This window comes from Calliopsis andreniformis, unplaced genomic scaffold (genome assembly GCF_051401765.1).
Source record: "Calliopsis andreniformis isolate RMS-2024a unplaced genomic scaffold, iyCalAndr_principal scaffold0001, whole genome shotgun sequence".
In the NCBI taxonomy this organism is placed as follows: Eukaryota; Metazoa; Arthropoda; class Insecta; order Hymenoptera; family Andrenidae; genus Calliopsis; species Calliopsis andreniformis.
The window spans coordinates 28,819,263-28,838,490 of record NW_027480422.1 but is presented as its reverse complement, the minus strand read 5'-3'; positions in this window follow the sequence as shown (position 1 = coordinate 28,838,490).

The window sequence follows — 19,228 nt, the reverse complement described above, 5'->3', positions numbered from 1 at the left end:
TATTTTGTATTTGGTGCTCCTGGCGTTGACTTCTTAGGCCCTAGCTATTGGATCTGGTGGACCAACGCCCTAGAGTGAACCCTAGGTTGCCCGGAACGTGGTTTAGACCATCACCTTCACACTGGTTGCAATTATTCCCGCTTTACGATGGAAAAACTGTTGTACCTTTATTGTACTTTAGGTTTCGGGCGTTGACTTCTAAGGCCCTAGCTATGCGATCTGGTGGAGCAACGCCCTAGAGTGAAGCCTAGGTCGCCTGAAACGTAGAAATGACCATTACTTTCACTCTGGTTACCATTATTCCTTTGATACGATGAAAAAACTGTTCTATTATTATTGTATTTTATGCTTAACGCGGTGACTTCTAAGGCCGCAGCTAATCGATGTGGTGGGGCAACGCCCTAGAGTGAAGACTAGGTTGCCCGGAACGCAGGAATGGCCATTACTTTCACACTGGTTGCAATTATTCCTTTTATACGATGGAAAAACTGTTGTATTTTTATTGTATTTTATGCTTCTGGCGTTGATTTCGAAGTCCCTAGCTATTCGATCTGGTGGAGCAACGCCCTAGAGTGAAGCCTAGGTCGCCCGAAACGTAGAAATGTCCATTACTTTCACTCTGGTGGCAATTATTCCAGTTATACGATGAAAAAACTGTTCTATTTTTATTGTATTTTAAGCTTAAGGCGGTGACTTCTAAGGCCGTAGCTAATCGATGTGGAGGGGCAACGCCCTAGAGTTAAGCCTAGGTTGCCCGGAACGCAGAAATGGCCATTACTTTCACACTGGTTGCAATTATTCCTTTTATACGATGGAAAAACTGTTGTATTTTTATTGTATTTTATGCTTCTGGCGTTGACTTCGAAGACCCTAGCTATTCGATCTGGTGGAGCAACGCCCTACAGTTAAGCCTAGGTAGCGCGGAACGTAGAAATGACCTTTACTTTCACACTGTTTGCAAATATACATCATATACGATGAAAAAACTGTTGTATTTTTATCGTATTTTATGCTTCAGGCGTTGACTTCTAAGGCCGTAGCTATTCGATGAGGTGGAGCAACGCCCTAGAGTGAAGCCTAGGTTGCCCGGAACGTAGAAATGACCATTACTTCCTCACTGTTTGCAATTATTCATTTTATACATGGAAAAACTGTTGTACATATATCGTATTTTATGCTCCTGGCGTTGACTTCTTAGGCCCTAACTCTTCGATCTGGTGGAGCAACGCCCTAGAGTGAAGCCTAGGTTGCCCGGAACGTGGAAATGACCATTACCTTCACACTGTTTGCGATTATTCACTTGATACGATGGTAAAACTGTTGTATTTATTTTGTATTTTATGCTTCGGGCGTTGAATTCTAAGTCCCTAGCTATTCGGTCTGGAGGAGCAACGCCCTAGAGTGAAGCCTAGGTTACCCGGAACGTAGAAATGACCAGTACTTTCAGACTGGTTGCAGTTATTCCTGTTATACAATGGTAAAACTGTTGTATTTATTTTGTATTTTATGCTTCGGGCGTTGACTTTTAAGGCCCTAACTATTCGATCTGGTGGAGCAACGCCCTAGAGCAAAACCTAGGTTGCCCGGAACGTAGAAATGACCATTACCTTCAGGCTTGTTGCAATTATGCCTGTTATACGATGGACAAACTGTTGGATTTTGATTGTACTTTATTCTTCTGGCGTTGACTTCTAAGGCCCTATGTATTACATCTGGTGGAGCAATGCCTCAGAGTTAAGTCTAGGATGCCCGGAACGTAGAAATGGCCATTACTTTCACACTGGTTGCAAGTATTCGTTTTATACGATGGAAAAGCTGTTGTATTTATATTGTATTTTATGTTCCTGGCGTTGACTTCTAAGGCCCTAGCTATTCGATCTGGTGGGGCAACGCCCTAGAGTGAAGCCTAGGTCGCCCGAAACGTAGAAATGACCTGTACCTTCACACTGGTTGCAATTATTCGTTTTATACAATGGAAAAACTGTTCTATTTATTTTGTATTTTATGTTTCGGGCGTTGACTTGTAAGGGCGTAGCTATTCGATGTGGTGGAACAACGCCCTAGAGTGAAGCGTAGGTTGCCCGGAACGTGGAAATGACCATTACCTTCACACTGCTTGCGATTATTCATTTTACACGATGGTAAAACTGTTGTACTTATGTTGTATTTTATTCTTCGGGCGTTGAATTCTAAGTCCCTAGCTATTCGATCTGGTGGAGCAACGCCCTAGAGTGAAGCCTAGGTTACCCGGAACGTAGAAATGACCAATACCTTCACACTGGTTGCAGTTATTCCTGTTATACAATGGAAAAACTGTAGTATTTATTTTGTATTTTATGCTTCGGGCGTTGACTTTTAAGGCCCTAACTATTCGATCTGGTGGAGCAACGCCCTAGAGTGAAGCCTAGGTTGCCCGGAACGTAAAAATGACCTGTACATTCACACTGGTTGCAATTATTCCTGTAATACGATGGAAAAACTGTTGTACTTATGTTGTATTTTATGCTTCCTGCGTCGAATTTTAAGTACCTAACTATTCGATCTGGTAGAGCAACGCCCTAAACTGAAGCCTAGGTTACCCGGAACATAGAAATGACCTTTACTTTCACACTGTTTGTAAATATACATCATATACGATCGAAAAGCTGTTGTATTTATATTGTATTTTATGCTTCTGGCGTTGACTTCTTAGGCCCTAACTATTCGATCTGGTGGAACAACGCCCTAGGGTGAAGCCTAGTTTGGCCGGAACGTAGAAATGACCATAACTTTCATACTGGTTGCAATTATTCGTTTTATACGATGGGAAAACTGTTGTATTTATATTGCATTTTATGCTTCTGGCGTTGACTCCTAAGGCCGTAGCTATTCGATGTGGTGGGGCAACGCCCTAGAGTGAAGCCTAGTTTGGCCGGAACGTAGAAATGACCATAACTTTCATACCGGTTGCAGTTATTCCTGTTATACAATGGAAAAACTGTTGTATTTATTTTGTATTTTATGCTTCGGGCGTTGACTTTTAAGGCCCTAACTATTCGATCTGGTGGAGCAACGCCCTAGAGCAAAACCTAGGTTGCCCGGATCGTAGAAATGACCATTACCTTCACGCTTGTTGCAATTATTCCTGTTATACGATAGACAAACTGTTGGATTTTGATTGTGCTTTATTCTTCTGGCGTTGACTTCTAAGGCCCTATGTATTAGATCTGGTGGAGCAATGCCTCAGAGTTGGGTCTAGGATGCCCGGAACGTAGAAATGGCCATTACTTTCACACTGGTTGCAATTATTCATTTTATACGATGGAAAATCTGTAGTATTTATATTGTATTTTATGTTTCTGGCGTTGACTTCTAAGGCCGTAGCTATTCGATGTGGCGGAACAACGCCCTAGAGTGAAGCCTAGGTTGCCCGGAACGTAGAAATGACCATAACTTTCCGACTGTTTGCAATCATTCATTTTATACGATGGAAATGCTGTTGTATTTTTATTGTATTTTATGCTTCTGGCGTAGACTTCTTAGGCCCTAACTATTCGATCTGGTGGAGCAACGCCCTAGAGTGAACCCTAGGTTGCCCGGAACGTGGTTTAGACCATCACCTTCACACTGGTTGCAATTGTTCCCGTTATACGATGGAAAAACTGTTGTACTTTTATTGTACTTTATGCTTCGGGCGTTGACATCTAAGGCCCTAGCTATTCGATCTGGTGGAGCAACGCCCTAGAGTGAAGCCTAGGTCGCCCGAAACGTAGAAAGGAACATTACATTCACTCTGGTTGCAATTATTCCTTTGATACGATGAAAAAACTGTTCTATTTTTATTGTATTTTATGCTTAAGGCGGTGACTTCTAAGGCCGTAGCATATCGATGTGGTGGGGCAACGCCCTAGAGTGAAGACTAGGTTGCCCGGAACGTAGAAATGACCTTTACTTTCACATTGTTTGCAAATATACATCATATACGATGAAAAAACTGTTGTATTTTTATTGTATTTAATGCTTCAGGCGTTGACTTCCAAGGCCGTAGCTATTCGATGTGGTGGGGCAACGCCCTAGAGTGAAGCCTAGGTTGCCCGGAACGCAGAAATGCCCATTACTTTCACGCTGGTTGCAATTACTCGTTTTATACGATGGAAAAGCTGTTGTATTTATTTTGTGTTTGGTGCTTCTGTCGTTGACTTCTTAGGCACTAGCTATTGGATCTGGTGGACCAACGTCCTAGAGTGAACCCTGGGTCGCCCGGAACGTATAAATGACCATAACTTTCATACTGATTGCAATTATTCGATTTATACGATGGATAAGCTGTTGTATTTCTACTGTATTTTATGCTTCTGGCGTTGACTTGTTAGGCCCTAACTATTCGAACTGGTGGAGCAACGCCCTAGAGAGAAGCCTCGATTGCCCGGAACGTAGAAATGACCATTACCTTCAGGCTTGTTGCAATTATTCCTGTTATACGATGAATAAACTGTTGTATTTTTATTGTATATTATGCTTCAGGCGTTGACATCTAAGGTCCTAGCTATTCGATCTCTTGGAGCAACGTCCAAGAGTGAAGCCTATGTTGCCCGGAACGTAGAAATGACCATTACTTTCACACTGGTTGCAATTATTCGTTTTGAACAATGGAAAACCTGTTGTATTTTTATTATATTTGATGCGTCTGGCCTTGTTTTCTAAGCCCCTAACTATTCGATCTGGTGGAACACGCCCTAGAGTGAAACCTATGTTGCGCTGGATGTAGAAATAGCCATTTCTTTCACACTGTGCGCAATTATTCCTGTTTTACGACGGAAAGACTGTTGTATTTATTTTGTATTTGATGCTCCTGGCGTTGGCTTCTAAGGCCCTAACTATTCGATCTGGTGGACCAACGCCCTAGGGTGAAGTCTGGGTTGCCTGGAACGTAGAGATGACAGTAACTTTCATACTGGTTGCAATTATTCGTTTTATACGATGGAAAGACTGTTGTATTTATATTGTATTTATGCTTCTGGCGTTGACTTCTTAGGCCCTAACTATTCTATCTGGTGTAACAACGCCCTAGAGTGAGGCCCAGGTTGCCCGGAACGTAGAAATGACCTTTACTTTCACACTGTTTGCAAATATACATTTTATACGATGGAAAAACTGTTATACTTATGTTGTATTTTATCCTTCTGGCGTTGACTTCTTAGGCCCTAACTATTCGATCTGGTGGAGCAACGTCCTAGAGTGAAGCCTAGGTTGCCCGGAACGTGGAAATGACCATTACCTTCACACTGCTTGCGATTATTCATTTTATACGATGGTAAAACTGTTGTGCTTATGTTGTATTTTATTCTTCGGGCGTTGAATTCTAAGTCCCTAGCTATTCGATCTGGTGGAGCAACGCCCTAGAGTGATGCCTAGGTTGCCCGGAACGTAGAAATGACCATTACCTTCACACTGTTTGCGATTATTCACTTTATACGATGGTAAAACTGTTGTACATACATCGTATTTTATGCTTCTGACGTTGACTTCTTAGGCCCTAACTATTCGATCAGGTGGAGCAGCGTCCTAGAGCGAAACCTAGGTTGCCCGGAACGTAGAAATGACCTGTACTTTCACACTGGTTGCAATTATTCCTGTTATACGATGGAAAAACTGTTGCGTTTTTATTGTATTTTATGCTTCTGGCGTTAAATTCTAAGTCCCGAACTATTCGACCTGGTGGAGCAACGCCCTAGTGTTAAGCCTAGGTTGCCCGGTACGTAGAAATGACCACAACATTCACACTGGTTGCAATTATACGATTTATACAATGGAAAAACTGTTCTATTTATTTTGTATTTTATGCTTCGGGCGTTGACTTCTAAAGCCCTAACTGTTCGATCCGGTGGCGCAACGCTCTAGAGTGAAGCCTAGGTTGCCCGGAACGTAGAAATGACCATTACCTTCACATTGCTTGCAATTATACATTTTGTACGATGGAAGACTGTTGTATTTTTATTGTATTTTAAGCTTCGGGCGTTGACTTCTAAGGCGCTAACTATTCGAACTGGTGGAGCAACGCTCTTGAGTGAAGCCTAGGTTACCCGGAACGTAGAAATGACCGTTACCTTCACACTGCTTGCAATTATACATTTTATACGATGGAAAAACTGTTGTACTTGTGTTGTATCTTATTCTTCTGGCGTTGAATTCTAAGTCCCTAGCTACTCGATCTAGCGGAGCAACGCCCTAGAGTGAAGCCTAGGATACGTGGAACATAGAAATGTCCAGTACATTCACACTGATTGCAGCTTTCCTGTTATACGATGGAAAAACTGTTGCATTTTTATTGTGTTTTATGCTCCTGGCGTTGTATTCAAAGCCCCTAACTATTCGATCTGGTGCAGCAACGCCCTGGAGTTAAGGATAGGTTGCCCGGAACGTAGAAATGACCGTAACTTTCACACTGTTTGCAATCATTCATTTTATACGATGGAAAAGCTGTTGTATTTATATTGTATTTTATGCTTCTGGAGTTGACTTCTCTGGCCGTAGCTATTCGATGTGGTGGAGCAGCGCCCTACAGTTAAGCCTAGGTTGCCCGGAACGTAGAAATGACCATAACTTTCACACTGTTTGCAATCATTCATTTTATACGATGGAAAAGCTGTTGTATTTATATTGTATTTTATGCTTCTGGCGTACACTTCTTAGGCCCTAACTATTCGATCTGGTGGAGCAACGCCCTAGAGTGAAGCCTAGGTTGCCCGGAACGTAAAAATGACCTGTACATTCACACTGGTTGCAATTATTCCTGTAATACGATGGAAAAACTGTTGTACCTATGTTGTATTTTATGCTTCCTGCGTCGAATTCTAAGTACCTAACTATTCGATCTGGTAGAGCAACGCCCTAAACTGAAGCCTAGGTTGCCCGGAACATAGAAATGGCCTTTACTTTCACACTGTTTGCAAATATACATCATATACGATCGAAAAGCTGTTGTATTTATATTGTATTTTATGCTTCTGGCGTTGACTTCTTAGGCCCTAACTATTCGATCTGGTGGAACAACGCCCTAGGGTGAAGCCTAGTTTGGCCGGAACGTAGAAATGACCATAACTTTCATACTGGTTGCAATTATTCGTTTTATACGATGGGAAAACTGTTGTATTTATATTGCATTTTATGCTTCTGGCGTTGACTCCTAAGGCCGTAGCTATTCGATGTGGTGGGGCAACGCCCTAGAGTGAAGCCTAGTTTGGCCGGAACGTAGAAATGACCATAACTTTCATACTGGTTGCAGTTATTCCTGTTATACAATGGAAAAACTGTTGTATTTATTTTGTATTTTATGCTTCGGGCGTTGACTTTTAAGGCCCTAACTATTCGATCTGGTGGAGCAACGCCCTAGAGCAAAACCTAGGTTGCCCGGATCGTAGAAATGACCATTACCTTCACGCTTGTTGCAATTATTCCTGTTATACGATAGACAAACTGTTGGATTTTGATTGTGCTTTATTCTTCTGGCGTTGACTTCTATGGCCCTATGTATTAGATCTGGTGGAGCAATGCCTCAGAGTTAGGTCTAGGATGCCCTGAACGTAGAAATGGCCATTACTTTCACACTGATTGCAATTATTCGTTTTATACGATGGAAAAGCTGTTGTATTTATATTGTGTTTTATGTTTCTGGCGTTGACTTCTAAGGCCGTAGCTATTCGATGTGGCGGAACAACGCCCTAGAGTGAAGCCTAGGTTGCCCGGAACGTAGAAATGACCATAACTTTCCGACTGTTTGCAATCATTCATTCTATACGATGGAAAAGCTGTTGTATTTTTATTGTATTTTATGCTTCTGGCGTAGACTTCTTAGGAACTAACTATTCGATCTGGTGGAGCAACGCCCTAGAGTGAAGCCTAGGTTGCCCGGAACGTAAAAATGACCTGTACATTCACACTGGTTGCAATTATTCCTGTAATACGATGGAAAAACTGTTGTACCTATGTTGTATTTTATGCTTCCTGCGTCGAATTCTAAGTACCTAACTATTCGATCTGGTAGAGCAACGCCCTAAACTGAAGCCTAGGTTGCCCGGAACATAGAAATGACCTTTACTTTCACACTGTTTGCAAATATACATCATATACGATCGAAAAGCTGTTGTATTTATATTGTATTTTATGCTTCTGGCGTTGACTTCTTAGGCCCTAACTATTCGATCTGGTGGAACAACGCCCTAGGGTGAAGCCTAGTTTGGCCGGAACCTAGAAATGACCATTACTTTCACACTGGTTGCAATTACTCGTTTTATACGATGGAAAAGCTGTTGTATTTATTTTGTGTTTGGTGCTTCTGTCGTTGACTTCTTAGGCACTAGCTATTGGATCTGGTGGACCAACGTCCTAGAGTGAACCCTTGGTTGCCCGGAACGTATAAATGACCATAACTTTCATACTGATTGCAATTATTCGATTTATACGATGGATAAGCTGTTGTATTTCTAATGTATTTTATGCTTCTGGCGTTGACTTGTTAGGCCCTAACTATTCGAACTGGTGGTGCAACGCCCTAGAGAGAAGCCTAGATTGCCGGAACGTAGAAATGACCATTACCTTCAGGCTTGTTGCAATTATTCCTGTTATACGATGAATAAACTGTTGTATTTTTATTGTATATTATGCTTCAGGCGTTGACATCTAAGGTCCTAGCTATTCGATCTCTTGGAGCAACGTCCAAGAGTGAAGCCTATGTTGCCCGGAACGTAGAAATGACCATTACTTTCACACTGGTTGCAATTATTCGTTTTGAACAATGGAAAACCTGTTGTATTTTTATTATATTTGATGCGTCTGGCCTTGTTTTCTAAGCCCCTAACTATTCGATCTGGTGGAGCACGCCATAGAGTGAAACCTATGTTGCGCTGGATGTAGAAATAGCCATTTCTTTCACACTGCGCGCAATTATTCCTGTTTTACGACGGAAAGACTGTTGTATTTATTTTGTATTTGATGCTCCTGGCGTTGGCTTCTAAGGCCGTAGCTATTCGATATGGTGGAGCAACGCCCTAGAGTGAAGCCTAGGTTGCCCGGAACGTAGAAATGACCTGTACTTTCACACTGGTTGCACTTATTCCTGTTATACGATGGGAAAACTGTTGTACTTATGTTGTATTTTATGCTTCTGGCGTCGAATTCTAAGTCCCTAACTATTCAATCTGGTGGAGCAACGCCCTAGAGTGGAGCCTAGGTTGCCCGGAATGTAGAAATGACCATCACTTTCACACTGGTTGCAATTATTCTTGTTATACAGTGGAAAAACTGTTGTATTTATTTTGTATTTTATGCCTCTGGCGTTGACTCCCAAGGCCGTTGCTATTCTATCTGGTGTAACAACGCCCTAGAGTGAGGCCCAGGTTGCCCGGAACGTAGAAATGACCTTTACTTTCACACTGTTTGCAAATATACATTTTATACGATGGAAAAACTGTTATACTTATGTTGTATTTTATCCTTCTGGCGTTGACTTCTTAGGCCCTAACTATTCGATCTGGTGGAGCAACGCCCTAGAGTGAAGCCTAGGTTGCCCGGAACGTGGAAATGACCATTACCTTCACACTGCTTGCGATTATTCATTTTATACGATGGTAAAACTGTTGTGCTTATGTTGTATTTTATTCTTCGGGCGTTGAATTCTAAGTCCCTAGCTATTCGATCTGGTGGAGCAACGCCCTAGAGTGATGCCTAGGTTGCCCGGAACGTAGAAATGACCATTACCTTCACACTGTTTGCGATTATTCACTTTATACGATGGTAAAACTGTTGTACATACATCGTATTTTATGCTTCTGACGTTGACTTCTTAGGCCCTAACTATTCGATCAGGTGGAGCAGCGTCCTAGAGCGAAACCTAGGTTGCCCGGAACGTAGAAATGACCTGTACTTTCACACTGGTTGCAATTATTCCTGTTATACGATGGAAAAGCTGTTGTATTTATATTGCATTTTATGCTTCTGGCGTTGACTCCTAAGGCCGTAGCTATTCGATGTGGTGGGGCAACGCCCTAGAGTGAAGCCTAGTTTGGCCGGAACGTAGAAATGACCATAACTTTCATACTGGTTGCAGTTATTCCTGTTATACAATGGAAAAACTGTTGTATTTATTTTGTATTTTATGCTTCGGGCGTTGACTTTTAAGGCCCTAACTATTCGATCTGGTGGAGCAACGCCCTAGAGCAAAACCTAGGTTGCCCGGATCGTAGAAATGACCATTACCTTCACGCTTGTTGCAATTATTCCTGTTATACGATAGACAAACTGTTGGATTTTGATTGTGCTTTATTCTTCTGGCGTTGACTTCTATGGCCCTATGTATTAGATCTGGTGGAGCAATGCCTCAGAGTTAGGTCTAGGATGCCCTGAACGTAGAAATGGCCATTACTTTCACACTGATTGCAATTATTCGTTTTATACGATGGAAAAGCTGTTGTATTTATATTGTGTTTTATGTTTCTGGCGTTGACTTCTAAGGCCGTAGCTATTCGATGTGGCGGAACAACGCCCTAGAGTGAAGCCTAGGTTGCCCGGAACGTAGAAATGACCATAACTTTCCGACTGTTTGCAATCATTCATTCTATACGATGGAAATGCTGTTGTATTTTTATTGTATTTTATGCTTCTGGCGTAGACTTCTTAGGAACTAACTATTCGATCTGGTGGAGCAACGCCTTAGAGTGAAGCCTAGGTTGCCCGGAACGTAAAAATGACCTGTACATTCACACTGGTTGCAATTATTCCTTTAATACGATGGAAAAACTGTTGTACTTATGTTGTATTTTATGCTTCCTGCGTCGAATTCTAAGTACCTAACTATTCGATCTGGTGGAGCAACGCCCTAAACTGAAGCCTAGGTTGCCCGGAACATAGAAATGACCTTTACTTTCACACTGTTTGCAAATATACATCATATACGATCGAAAAGCTGTTGTATTTATATTGTATTTTATGCTTCTGGCGTTGACTTCTTAGGCCCTAACTATTCGATCTGGTGGAACAACGCCCTAGGGTGAAGCCTAGTTTGGCCGGAACGTAGAAATGACCATAACTTTCATACTGGTTGCAATTATTCGTTTTATACGATGGGAAAACTGTTGTATTTATATTGTATTTTATGCTTCTGGCGTTGACTCCTAAGGCCGTAGCTATTCGATGTGGTGGAACAACGACCTAGAGTGAAGCCTAGGTTGCCCGGAACGTAGAAATGGCCATAACTTTCACACTGGTTGCAATTATTCGTTTTATACGATGGAAAAACGGTTCTATTTATTTTGTATTTTATGCTTCTGGCGCTGACTTCTAAGTCCCTAGCTATTCGATCTGGTGGAGCAACGCCCTACAGTTAAGCCTAGGTTGCCCAGAACGTAGAAATGACCTTTACTTTCACACTGTTTGCAAATATACATCATATACGATGAAAAAACTGTTGTATTTTTATTGTATTTTATGCTTCAGGCGTTGACTTCCAAGGCCGTAGCTATTCGATGTGGTGGGGCAACGCCCTAGAGTGAAGCCTAGGTTGCCCGGAACGCAGAAATGCCCATTACTTTCACACTGGTTGCAATTACTCGTTTTATACGATGGAAAAGCTGTTGTATTTATTTTGTGTTTGGTGCTTCTGTCGTTGACTTCTTAGGCACTAGCTATTGGATCTGGTGGACCAACGTCCTAGAGTGAACCCTTGGTTGCCCGGAACGTATAAATGACCATAACTTTCATACTGATTGCAATTATTCGATTTATACGATGGATAAGCTGTTGTATTTCTAATGTATTTTATGCTTCTGGCGTTGACTTGTTAGGCCCTAACTATTCGAACTGGTGGTGCAACGCCCTAGAGAGAAGCCTAGATTGCCGGAACGTAGAAATGACCATTACCTTCAGGCTTGTTGCAATTATTCCTGTTATACGATGAATAAACTGTTGTATTTTTATTGTATATTATGCTTCAGGCGTTGACATCTAAGGTCCTAGCTATTCGATCTCTTGGAGCAACGTCCAAGAGTGAAGCCTATGTTGCCCGGAACGTAGAAATGACCATTACTTTCACACTGGTTGCAATTATTCGTTTTGAACAATGGAAAACCTGTTGTATTTTTATTATATTTGATGCGTCTGGCCTTGTTTTCTAAGCCCCTAACTATTCGATCTGGTGGAGCACGCCATAGAGTGAAACCTATGTTGCGCTGGATGTAGAAATAGCCATTTCTTTCACACTGCGCGCAATTATTCCTGTTTTACGACGGAAAGACTGTTGTATTTATTTTGTATTTGATGCTCCTGGCGTTGGCTTCTAAGGCCGTAGCTATTCGATATGGTGGAGCAACGCCCTAGAGTGAAGCCTAGGTTGCCAGGAACGTAGAAATGACCTGTACTTTCACACTGGTTGCACTTATTCCTGTTATACGATGGGAAAACTGTTGTACTTATGTTGTATTTTATGCTTCTGGCGTCGAATTCTAAGTCCCTAACTATTCAATCTGGTGGAGCAACGCCCTAGAGTGGAGCCTAGGTTGCCCGGAATGTAGAAATGACCATCACTTTCACACTGGTTGCAATTATTCTTGTTATACAGTGGAAAAACTGTTGTATTTATTTTGTATTTTATGCCTCTGGCGTTGACTCCCAAGGCCGTTGCTATTCGATGTGGTGGAGCAACGCCCTAGAGTGAAGCCTAGGTTGCGCGGAACGTAGAAATGACCATGCCTTTCACACTGGTTGCGTTTATTCCTGTTATACGATGGAAAAACTGTTGTATTTATATTATATTTTATGCTTCAGCCGTTGACTTCTAAGGCCGTAGCTATTCGATATGGTGGAGCAACGCCCTAGAGTGAAGCCTAGGTTGCCCGGAAAGTAGAAATGACCATTACTTCCACACTGTTTGCAATTATTCATTTTATACGATGGAAGAACTGTTGTCTTTTTATTGTTTTTTATGGTTCTGGCGTTGTCTTCTAAGTCCCTTGCTTTTCGATCTGGTGGAGCAACGCCCTTGAGCGAAGCCTAGGTTGCCCGGAACGTAGAAATGACCTGTACTTTCACACTGGTTGCAATTATTCCTGTTATATGATGGGAAAACTGTTGTACTTATGTTGTATTTTATGATTCTGGAGTCGAATTCTAAGTCCCTAACTATTCGATCTGGTGGAGCAACGCCCTAGAGTGAAGCCTAGTTTGCCCGGAACGTAGAAATGACCGTTGCTTTCACACTGTTTCCAAATATACATTATAGACGATGGAAAAGCTGTTGTATTTATATTGTATTTCATGCTTCTGGCGTTGACTTCTTAGGCCCTAACTTTTCGATCTGGTGGAGCACCGCCATAGAGTGAAGCCTAGGTTGCCCGGAACGTAGAAATGACCTTTACTTTCACACTGTTTGCAAATATACATTATATACGATATAAAAGCTGTTGTATTTTTATTGTATTTTATGTTTCGGGCGCTGACTTCTAAGGCCCTAACTATTCGATCTGGTGGAGCAACGCCCAAGAGTGATGCCTAGGTTGCCCGGAACGTAGAAATGACCATTACCTTCACACTGTTTGTGATTATTCATTTTATACGATGGTAAAACTGTTGTACTTATGTTGTATTTTATACTTCTGGCTTTGAATTCTAAGTCCCGAGCTATTCGATCTGGTGGAGCGAAGCCCTAGAAAGAAGCCTAGGTTACCCGAAACGTAGAAATGACCAGTACTTTCACACTGGTTGCATTTATTCCTGTTATACAATGGAAAAACTCTTGCATTTTTATTGTATTTTATGCTTCTGGCGTTGTATTCAAAGTCCCTAACTATGCGATCTGGTGGAGAAACGCCCTGCAGTTAAGCCTAGGTTGCCCGGAACGTAGAAATGACCTTTACTTTCACGCTCTTTGCAAATATACATCATAGTCGATGGAAAAGCTGTTGTATTTATATTGTATTTTATGCTTCTGGCGTCGACTTCTTAGGCCCTAACTATTCGATCTGTTGGAACGACGCCCTAGAGTGAAGCCTAGGTTGCCCGGAACGTAGAAATGACCATTACATTCACGCTGTTGCAATTATACATTTTATACGACGGAAAAACTGCTGTACTTATGTTGTAGTTTATTCTACTGGCGTTGAATTCTAAGTCCCTACCTATTCGACCAGGTGGAGCAACGCCCTAGAGTGGAGTCTAGGTTACCCGGAACATAGAAATGTCCCGTACTTTCACACTGCTTGCAGCTTTCCTGTTATACGATGGAAAAACTGTTGCATTTGTATTGCATTTTATGCTTCTGGCGTTGTATTCAAAGTCCCTAAATATTCGATATGGTGGAGCAACGCCCTGCAGTGAAGCCTAGCTTGCCCGGAACGTAGAAATGACCATTACCTTCACACTGTTTGCAAATATACATTATATTTACCATGGAAAAGCTGTTGTATCTATTTTGTATTTTATGCTTCTGGCGCTGACTTCTTAGGTCCTAACTATTGGATCTGGTGGAGCAACGCCCAGGTGTGAAGCCTAGGTTGCGCGGAACGTAGAAAGACCATAACTTTCACACTGGTTTCAATTATTCGTTTTATACGACGGAAAAACTGTTGCATTTTTATTGTATTTTATGCTTCTGGCGTTGACTTCTTAGGCCCTAACTATTCGATCTGGTGGAGCAATACCCTAGAGTGAAGCCTAGGTTGCCCGGAACGTAGAAATGACCATTACCTCACACTGTTTGCGATTATTCATTTTATACGATGGTAAAACTGTTGTACAAATATCGTGTTTTATGCTTCTGGCGTTGACTTCTTAGTCACTAGCTATTCGGTCAGGTGGAGCATCGCCCTAGGGTGAAGCCTAGGTTGCCCGGAACGTAGAAATGACCATAACTTTCATACTGGTTGCAATTATTCGTTTTATACGATGGAAAAACTGTTGTATTTATTTTGTATTTGGTGCTTCTGGCGTTGACTTCTAAGGCCGTAGCTATTCGATCTGGTGGAGCAATGCCTCAGAGTTAAGTCTAGGACGCCCGGAACGTAGAAATGGCCATTACTCTCCTACTGGTTGGAATTATTCGATTTATACGATGGAAAAACTGTTGTATTTGTATTGTATTTTATGTTTCTCGCGTTGACTTCTAAGGCCGCAGCTATTCGATGTGGTGGAACAACGCCCTAGATTGAAGCCTAGGTTGCCCGGAAAGTAGAAATGACCATTACCTTCACACTGTTTGCCATTATTCATTTTATACGATGGTAAAACTGTTGTATTCTTATTGTATTTTATGCTTCCGTAGTTGACTTCTAAGTCCCTTGCTTTTCGATCTGTTGGGGCAACGCCCTTGAGCGAAGCCTAGGTTGCCCGGAACGTAGAAATGACATGTACTTTCACACTGGTTGCAATTATTCCTGTTATACAGTGGGAAAACTGTTGTATTTATGATGTATTTTATGCTCCAGACGTTGACTTCTAAGGCCGTAGCTGTTCGATATGGTGGAGCAACGCCCTAGAGTGAAGCCTAGGTTGCGCGGAACGTAGAAATGACCATGCCTTTCACACTGGTTGCATTTATTCCTGTTATACGATGGAAAAACTGTTGTATTTATATTATATTTTATGCTTCAGCCGTTGACTTCTAAGGCCGTAGCTATTCGATATGGTGGAGCAACGCCCTAGAGTGAAGCCCAGGTTGCCCGGAAAGTAGAAATGACCATTACTTCCACACTGTTTGCAATTATTCGTTTTATACGATGGAAAAACTGTTGTATTTTTATTGTATTTTATGCTTCTGGCGTTGACTTCTAAGTCCCTTGCTTTTCGATCTGGTGGAGCAACGCCATTGAGCGAAGCCTAGGTTACCCGGAACGTAGAAATGACCAGTACTTTCACACTGGTTGCAGTCATTCCTCTTATACGATGGAAAAACTGTTGCATTTTTTTGTATTTTATGCTTCTGGCGTTGACATCTAGGTCCCTAACTATGCGATCTGGTGGAGTAACGCCCTACAGTTAAGTCTAGGTTTCCCGGAACGTAGAAATGACCTTTACTTTCACACTGTTTGCAAATATACATTATAGACGATGGAAAATCTGTTGTATTTATATTGTATTCTATGCTTCTGGCGTTGACTTCTAAGTCCCTTGCTTTTCGATCTGGTGGAGCAACGCCCTAGGGTGAAGACTAGGTTGCCCGGAACGTAGAAATGACCATAACTATCAGACTGGTTGCAATTATTCGTTTTATACGATGGAAAGACTGTTGTATTTATATTGTATTTTATAGTTATGGCGTTGTCTTCTAGGGCCGTAGCTATTCGAGGTGGTTGAGCAACGCCCTAGAGTGAAGCCTAGGTTGCCCGGACCGTAGAAATGACCATAGTTTTCATACTGGTTGCAATTATTAGTTTTACACGATGGAAAAACTGTTGCATTTATTTTGTATTTGGTGCTCCTGGCGTTGACTTCTTAGGCCCTAGCTATTGGATCTGGTGGACCAACGCCCTAGAGTGAACCCTAGGTTGCCCGGAACGTGGTTTAGACCATCACCTTCACACTGGTTGCAATTATTCCCGCTTTACGATGGAAAAACTGTTGTACCTTTATTGTACTTTAGGTTTCGGGCGTTGACTTCTAAGGCCCTAGCTATGCGATCTGGTGGAGCAACGCCCTAGAGTGAAGCCTAGGTCGCCTGAAACGTAGAAATGACCATTACTTTCACTCTGGTTACCATTATTCCTTTGATACGATGAAAAAACTGTTCTATTATTATTGTATTTTATGCTTAACGCGGTGACTTCTAAGGCCGCAGCTAATCGATGTGGTGGGGCAACGCCCTAGAGTGAAGACTAGGTTGCCCGGAACGCAGGAATGGCCATTACTTTCACACTGGTTGCAATTATTCCTTTTATACGATGGAAAAACTGTTGTATTTTTATTGTATTTTATGCTTCTGGCGTTGATTTCGAAGTCCCTAGCTATTCGATCTGGTGGAGCAACGCCCTAGAGTGAAGCCTAGGTCGCCCGAAACGTAGAAATGTCCATTACTTTCACTCTGGTGGCAATTATTCCAGTTATACGATGAAAAAACTGTTCTATTTTTATTGTATTTTAAGCTTAAGGCGGTGACTTCTAAGGCCGTAGCTAATCGATGTGGAGGGGCAACGCCCTAGAGTTAAGCCTAGGTTGCCCGGAACGCAGAAATGGCCATTACTTTCACACTGGTTGCAATTATTCCTTTTATACGATGGAAAAACTGTTGTATTTTTATTGTATTTTATGCTTCTGGCGTTGACTTCGAAGACCCTAGCTATTCGATCTGGTGGAGCAACGCCCTACAGTTAAGCCTAGGTAGCGCGGAACGTAGAAATGACCTTTACTTTCACACTGTTTGCAAATATACATCATATACGATGAAAAAACTGTTGTATTTTTATCGTATTTTATGCTTCAGGCGTTGACTTCTAAGGCCGTAGCTATTCGATGAGGTGGAGCAACGCCCTAGAGTGAAGCCTAGGTTGCCCGGAACGTAGAAATGACCATTACTTCCTCACTGTTTGCAATTATTCATTTTATACATGGAAAAACTGTTGTACATATATCGTATTTTATGCTCCTGGCGTTGACTTCTTAGGCCCTAACTCTTCGATCTGGTGGAGCAACGCCCTAGAGTGAAGCCTAGGTTGCCCGGAACGTGGAAATGACCATTACCTTCACACTGTTTGCGATTATTCACTTGATACGATGGTAAAACTGTTGTATTTATTTTGTATTTTATGCTTCGGGCGTTGAATTCTAAGTCCCTAGCTATTCGGTCTGGAGGAGCAACGCCCTAGAGTGAAGCCTAGGTTACCCGGAACGTAGAAATGACCAGTACTTTCAGACTGGTTGCAGTTATTCCTGTTATACAATGGTAAAACTGTTGTATTTATTTTGTATTTTATGCTTCGGGCGTTGACTTTTAAGGCCCTAACTATTCGATCTGGTGGAGCAACGCCCTAGAGCAAAACCTAGGTTGCCCGGAACGTAGAAATGACCATTACCTTCAGGCTTGTTGCAATTATTCCTGTTATACGATGGACAAACTGTTGGATTTTGATTGTACTTTATTCTTCTGGCGTTGACTTCTAAGGCCCTATGTATTACATCTGGTGGAGCAATGCCTCAGAGTTAAGTCTAGGATGCCCGGAACGTAGAAATGGCCATTACTTTCACACTGGTTGCAAGTATTCGTTTTATACGATGGAAAAGCTGTTGTATTTATATTGTATTTTATGTTTCTGGCGTTGACTTCTAAGGCCCTAGCTATTCGATCTGGTGGGGCAACGCCCTAGAGTGAAGCCTAGGTCGCCCGAAACGTAGAAATGACCATTACTTTCACTCTGGTGGCAATTATTCCAGTTATACGATGAAAAAACTGTTCTATTTTTATTGTATTTAAAGCTTAAGGCGGTGACTTCTAAGGCAGTAGCTATTCGATGTGGTGGGGCAACGCCCTAGAGTGAAGCCTAGGTTTCTCGGAACGCAGAAATGGCCATTACTTTCACACGGGTTGCAATTATTCGTTTTATACGATGGAAAAACTGTTCTATTTATTTTGTATTTTATGCTTCGGGCGTTGACTTCTGAGGCCCTAACTATTCGAAATGGTGGCGCAACGCTCTAGGGTGAATCCTAGGTTGCCCGGAACGTAGAAATGACCTGTACCTTCACACTGGTTGCAATTATTCGTTTTATACAATGGAAAAACTGTTCTATTTATTTTGTATTTTATGTTTCGGGCGTTGACTTCTAAGGGCGTAGCTATTCGATGTGGTGGAACAACGCCCTAGAGTGAAGCGTAGGTTGCCCGGAACGTGGAAATGACCATTACCTTCACACTGCTTGCGATTATTCATTTTACACGATGGTAAAACTGTTGTACTTATGTTGTATTTTATTCTTCGGGCGTTGAATTCTAAGTCCCTAGCTATTCGATCTGGTGGAGCAACGCCCTAGAGTGAAGCCTAGGTCGCCCGAAACCTAGAAATGACCATTACTTTCACTCTGGTGGCAATTATTCCTGTTACACGATGAAAAAACTGTTCTATTTTTATTGAATTTAATACTTAAGGCGGTGACTTCTAAGGCCGTAGCTAATCGATGTGGAGGGGCAACGCCCTAGAGTTAATCCTAGGTCGCCCGGAACGCAGAAATGGCCATTACTTTCACACTGGTTGCAATTATTCCTTTTATACGATGG